Raw genomic sequence first — 18,693 nt, 5'->3', positions numbered from 1 at the left:
CGACTTGTTTTCTAGCTTTCCTTGGCGCGATTAGCTCATTCTCGACCGAAGCGAGTTTGACTTCTAAATTCCGGTCAATACGTTCCACGTCACTTGCCAGTCACGAATGACTTAGATGCGGTTCGTTTCCACTGATCCTCGCTGGATCAACTCATCATCGATACTATGCGAATGCGACCTTCAAATAAATAACTCCAGGCTGTTCCACAACACATTTAATGCAAGTCGCGTTCCTTGTCGTTGGATAATTCGCACAAAATTTTTGTAGGGACGGATGAATTTGGATAAATTTTGATATTGATGTTTCGATAATTCGTTAATAAACCACTCACAATAACATAAACTCTAAAAACACAGAGCCAAACTAAAAAAATAATTGAGAACGTAGCTTAACATTATTTCCATCTTTCCCGTTTATTATGGAATCTATGATAGTTTTCTGGTTGAGTTTTGATAACCCCCATCCCATGACACTTATCATTTGAGGTTTTTGGACATTTATTTTTTTCTAATTTAGCTTATTTTTGTTCCAATGGCGCGTCACGGCCTAATGAAACTCTCAAAATTGAAATGAATTATCGCCCAGTAAATATAAAATTTGAAAAACTGTTAAAATCACAGGTTTCACGTGGGTGGCATTTTAGCATGAATCGGATTTTGGTGATGTGTTTACCTGCAACAGAAAAAGAAAAAGAAGAATATTAGTTGTTGAAAATGTTTACAAAACGAAAGAAAGGGAACCAGTTTCAACTATGTAATGAGCCAGTTCGGCTGAATTTTTTTATTACATATTATGAAAGTCCTTGGTGAAATGAGTATACAGAATTTTTTTCAGATTTTTTTTGAGCCCTCTGGCCTGAGAAATCTTACTTCAAAAATGCCAAAAATTGAAGGTCTCTGAAACGCTGTTTGAATCGCGCGGGCTGAGAACTGACGTCACACCTCAGGTGGTGACGACCCTTGGTTTATTCCGAGTTAGTCCGAACAATATGGCTGCTGCCCGGTTTGTTTATTTAGCGAAAGTTTCTAGCTGTACATTGTGATTTAGTGGTAAAATTTGACGAGAAATTTGTTGAAACATTTGGTTTCGTCCGAAATTAACTCTTTCTTGATGAAAAAAGGCGTTAAAGTTCGCGAAATTTATTCACCGGGCGTCCGCGAGTGAGCATCGGCTATCGGAAACGACGGGCTCGTAAACAAACGAAGATTGATAACAGGAAGGATCCAAACAACTCGGAATCTTTTGATTTTCTTTACCTTTAAACCATTTCTGACTTCTACAAAGCATCTGAAAATCAGTTTTATCGTATTTTACAATCTGGAGCTAGAATCTATCGGCTCATTGTGATGTGTATTCAGAGTATTCTGAAACAGAAAGTCAGTTGTCATAAGTTCACACCCAGACATTCTTTTCTTGGATCATTCGCTTTTCATTTTCGCCTCAAATCAAGTGTTTTGTAGTTTCCTTATCTGAAGTATGTGGTTTTGAATTCATACAAGAGTTTGAAGTTCATCTGTTTTAGCATTAAAGCCTATTGAGCCCTCAAACTTTACCGACATGATTACAGTTCAAGGTTCCTCTGGTCCGTACCAAGTGATTAGGTACACATCAAAGATGTGTCCTATGGTTCTTCAAATTAACAGTTCAGAAGTAAATTAGAGACTACAGTAACTTAATACACTCCTGCCCTTTCCTTCAGTGTTTGTTCGTGTCTGTTCTTTATGCGTTACCACTCTAGTGCATACACCGGTAATGTAGGTTAGATAGGTATTATCGCATATTTTCTACTAGCAGTACCTTCTCTTAAGCGTTCTAATTTAGCAAAGAAATTCCACCAGTTGCAGAAAATTGTGTGCGTAATGAATAAGTGAATATGAATTCCTCCTTTTGGTGACTCAAAGTTTCTCAGATCCGTCTTAAGGAGGTTTCGCATGTAGGTGCATGATCAGTTTTGCCAGATGAAATTACTGCTCTAGCAGCTTCAAATTTATACTTTGATCTCTGATTCACTAATAAATGACACTTTATGGTGTCATTTATATTTAATCAGTTCAAAGCTAATGCGACAATAAATCATCAAAGGTCCGATTGAGGAAGAAATTTTCCAGTGAGTGCCACGGCTGAATCAACATTCCAACTAGACTTGCGAAGGTATCAACCCAAACAGACTCATGAGGAAGTGATACCTATATGGTAAGTGATAATTCTATTAAGGCTCTTTCATTTCTTAGATGCGGAGTGCATTAAAAATTTCTAAATCTGCTCATCTGCAGTCATATACTTGAAGAGGAGTACAACATGAAATGTAGGTGAAGTAACGAAATCGTGGGAATGAGTTAATCCTACAGCTTCTCTCCACTGAGACACGGATGAAGTAATCTGAAAGCCTTAAGCTGGAAGTTGGCAATGATGGAGGTTCCATGGTGTTTTTCCTGCCTTGAAAGATAAGGTTGTGCTGCAGGCCTTAAGCACTATGGAAAATTTGAAATATTGTGATTTTAAACGCAGGCTTCATCTAAGAATATGGAAATCGATCTCAAGTGCTTTCTCAGATAACTTTCAGAGTTTTTATTTTCATATATAAGAGACAATTATGAGATGATTATCCTACTATTCATGGTATTTCTGATTGAGAGTCAACTAGTTCACTTGATGCATTCACTTTCCTTTCAAAGAATGAAATATTAGAGGTGACTCTCAAACACTGCAACCGAGAAAGGGCCTTTTTGCATCCAGTGCCTCAATTACGTATTGACTACGGTGTTCAAAACTTCTACTTTCAGTTTAGATTTTAAATGGAAAACAAGTTGACTTAACGCTCTACATATTCACAAAATTTTCGGCATGTAGATGATATAAATATCGCACACATTTCAGAAATTTTGTCGAATAATTTTTCCATTAGGACATCAAGAGAAGCAATCAGACTAAAACTTAGTGAAGCTAGGTAAGTACTTTCTCAGATTAGCCATGCCACTACTTTTCCACGCTTTTTCATTAATCATTATCCACAAAGTTAAACATACTTAAATCTAAATGCTACACTAAACTTGTGTATTTAACCTGATAGTACCTCAGTAATTATAATTATCTTACCTGTTAAACTGTACGATGCAATGAAAAAAATTTCACTTCCAGACAGATGATCATTTCCTGGTTGATACCTTCGCAAGTCTAGTTGGAATGTTGATTCAGCCGTGACACTCACCGGAAAATTTCTTCCTCAATCGGACCTTTGATGATTTATTGTCGCATTAGCTTTGAACTGATTAAATATAAATGACACCATAAAGTGTCATTTATTAGTGAATCAGAGATCAAAGTATAAATTTGAAGCTGCTAGAGCAGTAATTTCATCTGGCAAAACTGATCATGCACCTACATGCGAAACCTCCTTAAGACGGATCTGAGAAACTTTGAGTCACCAAAAGGAGGTATTCATATTCACTTATTCATTACGCACACAATTTTCTGCAACTGGTGGAATTTCTTTGCTAAATTAGAACGCTTAAGAGAAGGTACTGCTAGTAGAAAATATGCGATAATACCTATCTAACCTACATTACCGGTGTATGCACTAGAGTGGTAACGCATAAAGAACAGACACGAACAAACACTGAAGGAAAGGGCAGGAGTGGATTAAGTTACTGTAGTCTCTAATTTACTTCTGAACTGTTAATTTTGAAGAACCATAGGACACATCTTTGATGTGTACCTAATCACTTGGTACGGACCAGAGGAACCTTGAACTGTAATCATATCAGTAAAGTTTGAGGGCTCAATAGGCTCTAATGCTAAAACAGATGAACTTCAAACTCTTGTATGAATTCAAAACCACATACTTCAGATAAGGAAACTACAAAACACTTGATTTGAGGCGAAAATGAAAAGCGAATGATCCAAGAAAAGAATGTCTGGGTGTGAACTAATGACAACTGACTTTCTGATTCAGAATACTCTGAATACACATCACAATGAGCCGATAGATTCTAGCTCCAGATTGTAAAATACGATAAAACTGATTTTCAGATGCTTTGTAGAAGTCAGAAATGGTTTAAAGGTAAAGAAAATCAAAAGATTCCGAGTTGTTTGGATCCTTCCTGTTATCAATCTTTGTTTGTTTACGAGCCCGTCGTTTCCGATAGCCGATGCTCACTCGCGGACGCCCGGTGAATAAATTTCGCGAACTTTAACGCCTTTTTTCATCAAGAAAGAGTTAATTTCGGACGAAACCAAATGTTTCAACAAATTTCTCGTCAAAGTTTACCACTAAATCACAATATACAGATAGAAACTTTCGCTAAATAAGCAAACCGGGCAGCAGCCATATTGTTCGGACTAACTCGGAATAAACCAAGGGTGGTCACCTGAGGTGTGACGTCAAAAATCGGCGTTCGCGCCACGGCCCGGATTCAAATAACGTTTTTGAGGGGCACGATTTTAAAATCGCATTTTCTCCCCTTAGCAATTTTTTTCAAAACTTTTTATTGTGCTCATCGTTTTTCTGGTGAAATTTTACATATAGTGCAATAGCTTTTAAGCCAATCCCTCACCAGCCGAACTGCCTCATTGTACTCTTCTACCTACATGCACAGTATAAGGAAAAGTGACCAGAGTTTTTTACAACTCCCAGATCCGTGGCGATTGTTCAGTTTAGATTTGACCCGGAAGAGATACGAGATATTATTTTACGGCATGGAAACGCTGTTGGTCGAATCCGTAATCTGAGCTTGGTCCGCTGCAACGAGGGTGACACGTTTGACAGGGCCTGCGCTTCAATCCGGATTAAAATGATCGCGATTTTCCTGTTGCCACACAGGCACACACCCGAGCAATAACCGTGTTTTTGTTGTTGTTGGTCAACGGGGACAAACTGAATCGGCTCAAAGGACAACAGAGGATAACATTTTACATCGGTGTTGTTGCGGTTGGCAGTCTTTACAATGACTTTATCACTCTATGGGCTGCATCCGGCAAAAGAAAACGAAATGGATGGCTTCATCCAGAATCAGCCTGACCGCACATCACGTTACCTGATTGGTCAGCGCGTCTGAATCTGGGTCAAGAGGTTCCAGATTCGGATCTCCATAAAGACCACAAATTTTCACGGAACTTATCAAATGGATCTGCTGAAAACTGCTCCAATCGGCCTTAATCTTTGAAAAGAGCCGTATGCAAAAACGACATTTTTCGCCCCCCCACTAAAACTTATTCAAACTTCGTCTATCAGTTACTAATACTGGAGCGCTTCTTTCCCCAAATTTTCAGACCCCCAAAAAATTTTGGGGGGGCGCTAGGGGGGGTGGAAGTCAAAACCTGCGACCCTCGATATCTTTCGAACGAAACAAGATATTGAGGCCCGGTTTGGACGAAAAATCGTCTAAAATTGCATACTTTAAGATTCTAAAGGTCAAAATCCCAAAATTAAATTTTTAACTTAACTTATGTGCTTTTTTTCAGTTTTTGAGGAAAAACAATTTCTTTTAAACAGATTAAACTGAAATTTCACATTTTTTGATTTGAACCAAAACCAGTTTTTTAAATTGTTCGTCTTTTTCCGCATCCAACGAGTGGTCGTATAAGCTGGGGAACCGAACGGTTCCGGAGTTATGATCGATTGAAGTTTCCGCTCAACGCGCGCCGACCGATTTTTGCGCGCAAAAAAGTCGGATTTGACTGTTATTAAATCAGATTTAATGTTCAAACTGAGCAAAATGCATTATTAGGGACTCTTGAGGGTCGCTGAGTCCAGAAATTACAGATACTTCCAAAAAATTCACGTTTTTAAAATTACAGCTCCGTACGCTATTTAGAGGCCACTGAGCGCCGACCGGCCGCTCAGTGGTCCTGTACGAAGCTGTAATTTTAAAAACGTGAATTTTTTGGAAGTATCTGTAATTTCTGGACTCAGCGACCCTCAAGAGTCCCTAATAATGCATTTTGCTCAGTTTGAACATTAAATCTGATTTAATAACAGTCAAATCCGACTTTTTTGCGCGCAAAAATCGGTCGGCGCGCGTTGAGCGGAAACTTCAATCGATCATAACTCCGGAACCGTTCGGTTCCCCAGCTTATACGACCACTCGTTGGATGCGGAAAAAGACGAACAATTTAAAAAACTGGTTTTGGTTCAAATCAAAAAATGTGAAATTTCAGTTTAATCTGTTTAAAAGAAATTGTTTTTCCTCAAAAACTGAAAAAAAGCACATAAGTTAAGTTAAAAATTTAATTTTGGGATTTTGACCTTTAGAATCTTAAAGTATGCAATTTTAGACGATTTTTCGTCCAAACCGGGCCTCAATATCTTGTTTCGTTCGAAAGATATCGAGGGTCGCAGGTTTTGACTTCCACCCCCCCTAGCGCCCCCCCAAAATTTTTTGGGGGTCTGAAAATTTGGGGAAAGAAGCGCTCCAGTATTAGTAACTGATAGACGAAGTTTGAATAAGTTTTAGTGGGGGGGCGAAAAATGTCGTTTTTGCATACGGCTCTTTGTGAGACCCAAAGCATGGATGTGGCTATCTCATTAATGTTTGCGGACACTGCGTAACTTCCATAAATGGCTGGAGGTTCCGAGTGGAGTATAAGTCGAATAACTAGAGGGAAAAAAAGAAAAAAAAAACCGGGAAAGCTGTAATACGTTTGTGTTTGAGAAGCGCTCAGCCGTGTTCTATGTAGGCGTGTTTTTAAGTTTCCCGCGGAAGGTGAGCACCATAAAGATGAAAGAAATTACTCACCATTATTTCAACCATCAATTTTGAGAAAACAAATGCATTACCGCTTAAAAAATAAATTTTAGGAAAAAGAATATCGTCCTCTGTGCTTTGATATCATAAGCATTAAATGAGGGTATCACAGATTAATCTATTTTAAATATGTTAGGTCCCACTCCGCCATCTTGTTATTGAGCTGATGTACAATTAGAAAGCATTGCCACTAGAACACTAGAATTCTAAAGGCAGATTAAAATAAAAAAGGGCCCCCTGTCGGGCGAGCCTTAAAAATCTCTTATGTTCTATTTGAATTAGAATATTACCTAATTTCCTTTTTAAACACTGGAAAAAAACACACTGGATCTAGAGTCCAGACTGTTGAAAACATTGACAAGAAAATATACTCTCGATTCAATCAGATTTTTGCTTAAATCAAAAGGAAATCCGCTCAAATTAAGAGGCTTGGTTCTTGATTTAAGCGAGAATCCGGTTGAATCAAGAGTATTTTTTCTTGTCGATGTTTTTAAGATTCTGGACTCTATATCCAATGTGTTTTTTTCCAGTGAATAATATACACAAGTACCTTCCGAATCTTTCAAAATACTTGGAGTTCCTAGGTATTTTCCCGGTGTATCCGTACTCTTTCCGCACGATGTACACACCGGAAAACTTGGGCGAAGCCGCGGGGCGAAACGGTGGAATCGACGCGGGTGTTATCACCAAGTGCCCGGGATCGATAGAGTGGAGCCGAGTATAGTGACAGGGACGCAACGAAGGGACAAGCCAATACAACCGGCCGCGGTTGTGTTTCCGCCCCGCCGACCGTGCATTTATCCCTCGTTATAAAATACCGCCCCCCTCCCCCCCGGCACAGACACATCCCTTTCATTAAGCCAAATAATCAACCATAATTACATTCTTCTACACGGACATTGTTTTAACTCTGAAAGATAATCCACCGCGTCGGATCCGGTATGTGACTGAGCGCGTGTGTCAAACGATTCCTCGGGAGGGAGGGAGGGCAACGTAAAGCTACGGGAAAGAGCAGTAACTCCATTTCGGCGGCGAGCCTCGAAGCGCTTGAAAGTGCGCGCTGACCGCGGCTCAGGTCCGAGTGGAGTTACGGTTGTCTTCCGCAGGACGGCGGAAATGCGCGGGCTTTTAAGCCTTTTGCGCGCGGATGATTTTTGCTCCCGTTCAATCGCGCGCGAGGCTTAATGGATTTTGCGAGCGGGCGTTCATTATTGATAAAGGATCGGATTCCTTAGCGAGTCTTTTTGAACATCGGATGGAGTCACGTCCGTTCGAGATTTAAATTTTTTTTTTTTTTCTTTTTTTTTTTTTTCGTTTTACATCGAATATTAATCTACGTACTTATTGTAGCCGCTGTTGCACGGTGCAGACTACGCTGAATGAGTTCACGTACTTTTGGAGTGCAAGTGCATTTACTCTCTGTTAGATTAAAGACCTATGATTTCCCGTCGCTTTCTAACAGTAAGTAACTTATTTAGCGTGCACGATGGAGAAATTTGACCGAAATTTAGTAGAAACGATCCGAGTCGCATTTTGGAAAGATATGAGCTGGGAGTTGTTTGAATCCACGTTGGTTGTAATTTTTGCCCTGTCCAATATTCACGATCGAAAAAAAGGCATTTTGAACGTGAAAATCGCCTTTCAACAAATCGTTCTTTACATGGTTGTTTCTTACGGTGGTACAAAACCTCGAAACCTCTTTTTCCCGGTTCAAACATGTGACTTGATGCATTCATATACAACTCGATAAAATGTTGCCTGAAAAAGGGGGGGAGAGGGCACTAGGCACTGCACAATCCACGCTAGGACAACAATGTGAGCTGACGTTGATGATGATGAGCACAGAGCTGAGCATGGCGAGGTCCCGCCTCGCGCCATCGCGCCTTCAATTTTGCAGACGCAACACGGACATCCATCACGTACGAATAGTTGTATCTCTGCGCCGTCATCAGCGCGCGTTCTCTCCTGTCATCTATTACCATGTTGGTCCCGTTGTCTTATTTGTAGTAGTGCTTCGTGGGTTACGTGCAATATACAGCCGAAGATAGAGAGGACGTGATCCGACCTCGTATTATGTAGTTTTTTGCGTGAGATTTTACGGAAGAGAAACTATCCTACGAACCTACAAAAATTCCTTGCTACTGCCTCATTTCAGCTAGGACGGACCAATTGGACCGCGTTCAGCAGAAAGGAAACAAGCCAGTTTACTGTTACAGTTAACAACCAGTTATTGCCAAATTCATTGGGCAATTTAATTTTTTATAAGAAAATGTTATAGCGAGTTCTTTTGAAAATGTAAAGGACTTTGCTTGGAACTATGCAGAATATTCACTGAAATTTGCAAAAAAAAACCGCACAACTGTTTTTATGTACAAAATTAGATTTCCTAATTAAAATTCTCAATGGCTGCTCAGGGTGTCTAGTGTCTACTTAAACAGGCTGGCCAAAAACCAGTACTTTTACAGTACATTCTCAAGAAATTCCGTACCTCCTCAACAGAAAAGTTCAGTTCTTCTTCAGTACCTCCGATTTACGAAATTTCAAAATTTGAACTTCTCGCTCAAACTGCGACAAAATGACAAAAATTACGGACTTCCTTGCGGAATTTCCACACTTTTTCAGTACTTCCGGACCGCCCTCTTAAAAAAATGACTATTTCCGGACTTTCTTGAGGAATTTCCACACTTTTTCAGTACTGCCAGACCGCCCTTTCAAAAAAGTACTGTTTCCAGAAATTCCGGACTTTTAGACACCCTGCCGGTGTGGCTTGGTTCCCTTCTGCGTAACGCGGTCCAATTTGAAGGCTGGTGCGGCAACCATTGGGCGGACCGCGGTGGCTCTTACTTCGATGATTGATGTAGCGGCAGCGGTGGCCTTTCATTGGTGCTCTGGGGTTGGTTCGTTGATGGAGGCTGTTGATTGATTTACCGAGCACTTGATCCTTTTTACGCTGAGTCTCCTAATTTGTTTCCCGTGCTCCTCTTGTCGCCGCCCCGCGCCCACACCGGCCGGACTCCATATCTCCATTATTATAATTGTGTGTTGATGAGGGTTGCGTCCGACGCCCGGATCCGATGTCCAGCCGTCGCAGGGCTCCGTTTCGCTTTGATAGCGTCCAACATTCGGTCACATAATTCCAGAGGATCCCTCCAAATCCGTGCGAGTGCCGTGTCAAATTTTCAAGAGTTCAGGGTCTGCCGTGCTAAGGAAGAACACCGTATGGGCCTTCAGGCATTGCCACATTACCCTCGATAAAATTAGAATTTACCGAGAAATTTTTGAATATTTTCCCCAAAATTTGTAAAATGGACTCAAACAGGCTGGCAAGATTTCATGAAAAATAAAATCTTGAAATTTCAGAAATTTATGAAAGACATTGAATAATACCGGTTCCTTTACGTTTCGCACAATGTGAAAATGTGACTTTCTTCGATTTTTGTGTGTTTGAGTGCGGGTTGCATACTCTAGCCCCTGAAAAAGATGAAATATTTCACAGCCTCGTGAAAGTTCATGAAATATTTCACTGAAATTTTCAATGCCTCGTGAAAGTTCATGAAATATTTCACTGAAATTTCAATCAAACCTTTCTTTCTTACGTTTCATGCTACCCTGGACTCAAACAACTCAAGGTTCAAAGAGAATGAAACTGTATGATTTTCGCCGAGCAGTTGTTTGATTTTTGCACGAGATCAGGGTAAAAATTAATGAGAGTTTCAGTAGGAAATTCTCTAAATTCTCCTCTGAAAAATGCAAAATCTGGCAACATTGAAAGGTAGTTACGTTCTTTCGCGAGATGACCGACGAAATAACTTCTGCGAAATTCACTATGCACCAAAACTCGATCGGCGTTACTATGAGTGCGGCTGTTTCCATTTAAAACCACTTGCCTCTTTTCCGTTCATCTAACGGCGCGAATTTTTCCGCTTGAGGGGAGAACGACATTCGTGTCCATTAAAGAATCCGTCGGCCCGCTAAAAGCTTCTGACCATGCACAGCGGAAAGCCGCATCGGTATAGCCGGGCGTTTCACGGCCGTCAGATTTGCCGAGATTTTGAACTTATCACTGGTCAGATCCTTAAATCATTTCCGCTTCCTTAATAGCCAGTTAAAATACATCAAAAAGAGGGGCGCTGATAAATTCCGCCGATTTTTTTTAACCAAAAACGACCAAAAGTTAACCAAAAGTTATACGACGCAGGGCTCTTTACACCCTTAAAATGTGTTTAACTGTGTATTTTTAACGTCATCAAACAACAGCTGCTATCATCCTTAGTTCAACTCATAGCGCCACTTAGTAGGTAAGCAGTTTTGTACTACTCCAAAATTATGTCTTTTTAAAAAAAACATTTACCGGCGGAATTTACACTTTAGAAGAATGGGAAATCGGCGGAATTTACAGCCTCCCAAAGAGACGACCTACATCGATAGGAGGTTCTGAGTAGTTTCGTTTAATTTTCTGACTTTCTACTGGACCATGGCGAGCTTTACAAATTTATTTTGCAAGCGCGGACCGGGAAAAGTGCATTACCACAAATATCTCGCACTGGAAGGAAAACTAAATACTTCAAACTAACTAGTGATGTCAAATTGTAGTTTCGAGAGCTTGTAGTTTGTTTCTCTAGCCGCATAGAGGACACCTTCATTGAATTAAGCTCACTCGGTTAAAAAATTATATACTTTTTCTGAGGCAAGAAACAAAGTTTTTCCCCTTACATGCAGGATTTCATCCTTTTTATCACCAAAAACTTGAAGAATTCCGCATCTCAACACATGAAAGAAACGCGATACATAAGTAACAATGGGCCACAAAGTCTGCCAAATGCCATCACATGTTTTATTTTCAAAATTTTCCGCAAAAAACAATTCTTATGTCAGAAAATTTGGAAGTCAACTACTGAAAGTTTTTAACGAGTATTTTGAACACAAATAAAATAGAAGTTAGATTATTTTTTTTTTAAAATTTCATCATTTGAATTTTTGTCATTTATATATATATATATGAGTCGCTTTTATAGCACTCTTTGGCGCTGTGCGACGCCTAATCGCCACAAAGCTCGGTCTTCCCACAGGTCATCAGGGAGTTGACAATCTCTTATCTCATTTAACACCCCCTGTCGCCAACCTCTCACTGGGCGTCCCCTACGTCTCCTCCCAGGAGGAACCCAATCAAGCATCTTTTTTGGCAGCCTCTCTTCCGTCATCCTATTGACATGACCATACCAAACAAGTTGTTTGGTCATGACGTCGAACACGATGTCATTTTCGACTTCCATTATCTGACGCACTCTATCATTACGGACCCGATCTCTCCTAGAAATTCCTTCTTGCGGAGAAGAATCAAGAGAAGAATCTCTTTCCGCAAGAATTTTTGTCATTTAAACAGTGTTAAATACCAACACTGACATTTTGTTCAGGAACTGATTTCTAGACTTCCTGTTGAGTGATTGTTTTCTTGGTAAAATTTTGACGAGAAGGCATGTTGCGTAGAGCTCTAATTCATACCTTATCTACATTATCGATTAGGTTTCGTTTATTAAAATTGATGGTTAACGTTATTTTTCCTCCGCAAGACGAAATTTTCGAACTACGTTTCATCCTGAGGTTCAGCGGAATTCTCAGCTGCTGAGGAGTTGTTACGATCTGAAAACGGTTAACTCAGTTAAGGGCTTGATCACAGGTCCAGTGGAAAGATTAGAGCTAGGTGTCTGAAAGCCCAATGTGGAAACACAGGAGCTAGTGGATTTGAACCGATCCGTTGAAATCCGGCGATAAAAGCTGTTTCGTTGTCTCGTGACGAACCAAGTTCCATCTTCAACGGCTTAAACGGCCCGAACAGTCCCCTTCCTTCACCCCCTCCAACTCCTCACCACTCACTTCGATAATTAACCGAGCCCCTTTCACAAGCTTGTCAGATCTTGGGAAAATCTGGATCTGCACTTGACAAGACAAGGAATTAAGCTACAAAATGCACTATTCCTCATCAAAGTTTCACGTCGCTTATGATGGATAAATGAAATGATTCGAAGTTCGACTGAATACTTGAGGGTAAATTTGAATGATCCACGGCTAGTGAAAGTTTAAACAATACCCAGATTATCAGTTGTTTATGGACAGAGAGAGACCTCTGACGATTCAGTAATTTTTTGGAGCAGAAAATGAAGGTTTTCTGGTGAAATTGAATGAACAAAAAAGTCAGCCAACTGACTATATTCTTCCCAATTTTCAGTAAAAGCTCCAATTTTTCGAAACGCGATAAAGGGAAACGAGACAGTTCTACGAAATGATTCCAAGATCAGCAAAAAGCTGATTCCGTGACGTTGGTCTAGATTTTCACGCAGTATACATTTCCATTTTCCAGGTTGCTCAACATCATGAAATTGACTAAACCCTGAGTTTTATGTGGTTGCCTTGAACACGAAAAAAGGTCGGACGTTGCGTTGTAAGCAGATGACTAAAAGTACACACATTTTGCAGTTAGCTCATTAAATATACGTCATATGCGTCATCAATTTCCCTACGTAGATAGGTGTTTTTATGAATGATCCAGAAATTGTAGTTCCTAATCGCAAAATGCAGTCAATGACTGAGTGTGGTGCTGCGTAATCATTCAAACAGAATGTTGATTGGAATATCCCGACGATCACTTTGTCGCAATTGGACGTATTTCTATCAAACGGAACTATGTGCATTATGACGTGAGCCCTGTTATGCAAATATGCGTATGGGTCTCATAGGGCTCATATCTTAATGCACATACTTCCGTTTAGTAGAAATACGTCTAATTCGTATTCTCGAAGGCGGCGGCGGCGGGTCAACACTGAATAACTGCACGCGCGCTCATAAAGGCTGAGCAAACCGTCCAAGTTGGTAAAAACTTCTGACTCTCACATCAAAGGAAAGAGGAGAGTAAGCTCATTTCACTTGTTGCTCTCACAGCCGATTCCTTTTACACTCGCATTGGAGTGCCTTTTAAAATAGCGTTATATTGAATTGTTAGAGCACGGCTTGTTTCGGATTTAGGGAATTTATTTGCTTTTCATTCGAGGGTCACAGGAGGGCTATCACTGCAATGAGCTTTTGAATCGTATTGTTGCTCAGCGTTAAAATCAATAAACTCATTGTCAGTGCAATTGTCTCCTCTTGTTAATTATTTTTACTTTTTCCAATGGCAAATACGGATTTTATTACTTTCATTCATACCAGTCATCCGTGGAAAGGGTGAGGGGGGGGGGGGTGTTGGTCCATGGGTTCTATAAAGCCATGCGTAAGGTTCTTACATGTTCAGGAATTTAGACCGGGGGTTCCCAGGAGGATGATAGCAGATTCTCTCATCAGTTATCTCAAAATTTGTCGACTCTACTGCAGATTGAACCGGAATTCTTTTCACATTATGTCTGCCGCTCAGAGGTGTCACTTGGCTCGATGGAAAAATGGCCGAATGGCTTTGGAAAAAACAAACGATACGTATACTTAGTTTAGTATACTAATCTGATTTGCAATTTTTTTCTCAACAAATTGCTCATCAATCTTCTTGAAGCAAAAAATACCGTAGATCTCCAAACCTAACTTTTGCATCACCCGCTTAAATTTCTTAGATTGCTGGTGCGAGGTCTTTAAAATATATTGTCTACGGTCGGTTTATCAAAATATGATTTTCAGACCCAGTTGGACAAAAATCACGGCGGCGAAAAATTGGCCTCCGTAGACAATGCCAGTATAATTGATGAGTATCAAATTTAATGGTCTGTATAAGTGTGTAGATTTTTTACAGGAGCAAAACTTCTGTTGTGAAATATTTAATTGCTTGAGGCGCCGTGGCACGTTGAAGCGCGCATTGGCACAAACCTACTGCGCCTAACTTGCGCAATGCGTGAAGTATTCCTGTTAGGTTGGTAGGCGCCAATGCGCACATCGCGCAATGCGTGAAGTATCCCTGTTAGGTTTGTAGGCGCCAATGCGCGCATCGCGCTGGCAGCACGCCGCGCCGCTCGGTTTTGGCTCTAAACTCGCGGAGTCAGCGTTTTTCAACTCGCGATTTTGAAATGGAATTTTTATCTTATTGGTTTCACATCTGATTTTAGTTACATTGATTTTTTAGTTATTATAATATAGCGCAACATCGTCTTATTGTCTTTCCCGTAGGCGGGCACGCGCACCTGGAGAGCATCAAGCTGTAATCACAAATACAGACGTGTCAGCATTAGTTTCGGTAACGGTATGCGCTTTATGCTAAGAATGTGAGGCTAAGGGGGATGCGGGGGGGGGGCTAGGGACAGGTTGTGGGGGTTGAATGCCGGTGGAGGGGAGAGGGGATCATGCCGAGCATAGTCACCTCACCTAGCGCGGTGGCTAGGAAGAGGAGGAACGGGAGGAAGGTGTGAAAGGGGGGGGGATTATAATTGAAATCATGGATATCGATTGGTTTTCAAAGTTGTTTGTCATAACACCGAGCACAGCTTTCGCCGAATCAGTGAACCATTTGATGCAGCTAACGAGGAGCACGCCAGAATGGTTGCCAACACAATTTTTATAGCCTACTAATTGGATTGTCAGAAATATATTTTTCTCCGAATCCGCTCGAACACGTTAATTAGGCTCTGAGTTAAACATGAACTTCTAGGGCATTGGCTAGGCCCCCCGGCCACTACGCGGCCCAACCCTCAGAAGGCGCTTTGCGCCCTTCAGAGCTAATCTAGGTAGAGCGGGTTCATATAGAAACTTGTTCCTGTTTGTAGCCGCTAGTCGTGAAAATCAGCCCGGTAGATCTTTAGAACGAACTGAGACCAAAAAATTGCATTGATTAATGGAGGAATTCGAAAATTTTTCAAGTAAAATAATAAACCTGGGTCATATTTTCAAAATGCAAATAGAATGGGCTCATGTGGATACTATCGCTCATTAATAGACGCAAAAATTATGGAACTCGGCTCAGAGGAGCGGTAGAATGATTCGTGAAAAAAAAATTAAAATTTACTAATAACGCAAACGCAAAACTAGACATCAGATATGATTGTCGCTCCGCAGCCCTTGACAAGATATATTAAAAAAAAAAAAAACAATTCAACAAACAAGTAACAAGGCTAAAATTTCACGAATAAAACCCCGTTTCGGCTGAAAAATCAGCCTTCCTTAGTTGGATAACTTGGTAAAAAGAAAAATGGTTAATATCTAAAGTAGTACCTGGCTGTATCTTTCAAAGCGAGAATGTTGCTATGAAAGAAATTTTGATAACACAGTCAACAAGGAACACCGCAATCGAGCATCGGACGGTGTTTCTTGTTGACTGTGTTATCAAAATTTCTTTCATAGCAACATTCTCGCTTTGAAAGGTACAGCCAGGTACTATCAAAGATTTTTAACCTTTTCTTTTTACTATTTCATCCAACCAAGGAAGGCTGAGTTTTCAGCCGAAACATTGTGGTTTTATTAGTGAAATTTTAGCCTTGTAACCGCTAATTTTTTTTTTTTAAAATTGTTTTCATTTTTTTTTTTGAATTTGCATCATTGAGACGAAGCCACATCTGACTGACACTTCTTTTTTTTCTGGTCCGCAATTATGATTACCTACTAATATTATTCAACTAGAAAAGTTCTTCACTTGACAATGCGGATCAGCTGTGAATGGATTGAAAAATTAGGACTCTTTCTCCTCACTTTCTAATGAAATTCAAACTGAAGCAAAAATAAGACCCGATTCGAAGATTCAGTGCGGATGAATATCCCAACAGCTGCACATTAAAACGCAGGGATGGAGTCAATGAGATCCTCTCCGAGGAGCTCGCTCCCTTCCGTCATTAAGTTGGCTCCCTGTTCCAGTTACGCCTCTCCGCTACCTCTTCGTTGTTTTGTTATTCTCTCTCGGGGTGATCCGCTCACGAGTAATGAACATAACGTCGCGACGCCACAACGAAGAAACAAAAATTGTAAGAGTTGTCGGATTGGAGAAAAATGTGGTCGGGGTAGGACCATGCTTAAAAAGAGAATATGTAGCGGGTGGAAAAGAAAGGATCATAGGCGAATTCCAGGAGGAGGCGTGGAGAGCGTGTGCTCTGCCCGTTCAAGAAAGGAAAGAAAAAGAAAGAAAGAAAAGAAAGAAAGGAAAAGGGAAGAAAGAAGAAAGAACACTGGAAAAAAAGTCGCTTGGATGCAGAGTCCAGACTCTTAAAAACATTGACAAGAAAAAATACTCTTGATTCCATCGGACTTTTTGCTTGAATCAAAAGGGAATCCGCCTAAATCAAGAGGCTCGGCTCTTCGATTGAAGGAAAGATCGAATTGAATCAAGAGTACTTTTTCATGTCAATGTTATTGAGAGTCTGGACTCTAGATCCAATCGACTTTTTTCCAGTGAAGAAGAAAGGACGCTCATAATATTTGCTGATTATTTATGACGAAATTGACTCGAAGTATGCATGTTAGATTGCAAAATTTTGACAATTTTCAAGAGGAGGGCCTCCGGACCCAGTCCGTACCTCCCGTTTGAAGTGTCTGGATCCGCGTATGAAAGGGGTATGGCACGCGTTGAAAAAAAGATGAATAGACAGAAAACTGGAAACCTCTATCGATTGAAATATTGAGCACTTTGACACATTTTCCTCGTGAAAATTTTGGGTAGATCACTGTGCAACATGAAATATTTTCAAAGTCAAGTTCTAGGTGAGAAATCAGCGTTTCTGTGTTTGTCAATGCAAGCCTCCCGCTTGCCAAAATACCAGCGTAATCTTATCAAATGAACACTGAAGTATTTTGAATGTTGTTTACGAAGGAATATTTTCTCAATGTACTGAATTTTTCTTGACAACTTCACAAATACTATGTTTCAGATATGAAGGAGTGAATGGAATAGCTTCGATTGACCGATTTGACGTCCCTAAATTACATAACACATTTTTTCGGCATTTATGAGCCCCCCTCTCCCTTTTAAACAAAGGTCCCTATCCATTAAAACTTAAAAAGAAAATGATGTGACGCTGTCTTCGACCCCCACTCCCCCCTAAAGTGTTAGGTAATTTAGGGACGACCCGTTACGTTGATCTTGGTCTTCTCGTGAACGAAAAAATTAGATTAACCGACTACAATGTATAAATTATAACCAATAATTTCTCACTCATCAGTTGATATCGGAGCGTTTAAACAAATTTAGCGTATTCTACGTGAGCGTTTGATAAGGAAGCGTGTCTGAAAGTGCTTCCGCTGGTTCTCACCTTGTCTCGAGGTCCATTAATTTCAATGTGGCAACTATAGAAGGGTATAAATTTGGCTTGGAAATTCAGCTCAAATTAGCGCGAAAATCACCCGTCTTCGGGGGGGGGGGGGGGGCGGAGCGACGCGCGAGCGGAAAGGAAACAGTCTATTCCTCGCGCAAATCAGACATTTATCTTGGGGGTAAGCTGAATTTTTAAAGCGAAAAGCTGTAATTACCTCCTCAGCCGGGGAGCATTTTAACTCGCTTCGCGGGCTCAATGCCGGCTAGCTTTAATTTTCGCGCATAAATTCAGTTTGCACGGGCCACGGCCAACTCAGGAGTGAGGGCTTAATTGGACAATCAAAAGAATATCTCAGAAATGGCACTGTCTTAAACTGACGTTCCGTTTTCCGAGTCTGACTCGGGATCATTGCAGCTAGGATTTGAAGATTAATTTATAAGTGCTAAATGTAAACGATCGGAATAGTAATCTGAATATAAAACGACGAATATTAATTTCAGCCGAGCTTCAGGAGACCAGGAGGGATTCAAGAGGCCAACTTGTTCCGGAACTTTCTGAAACTTGTGAATGCGACTTTATCATTGATTCGGGAGAATACGAATAATCCGATTTTAAATGTAAAATTTTTGCGAGGTAGCCGTCCTCAAGGAATTTGGTTCAAAATTGTCGTCGTATCTTTTTAATATCGAAAAATTTATCATGTTCTGAAACAGTCGGAAGTTCATTTCACTACCTCCACTGT

Source organism: Bemisia tabaci, chromosome 1, assembly GCF_918797505.1.
Source record: "Bemisia tabaci chromosome 1, PGI_BMITA_v3".
Classification (NCBI taxonomy): Eukaryota; Metazoa; Arthropoda; class Insecta; order Hemiptera; family Aleyrodidae; genus Bemisia; species Bemisia tabaci.
The sequence above is the reverse complement of the archived record's forward strand: the minus strand, read 5'-3'. Positions refer to the sequence as shown.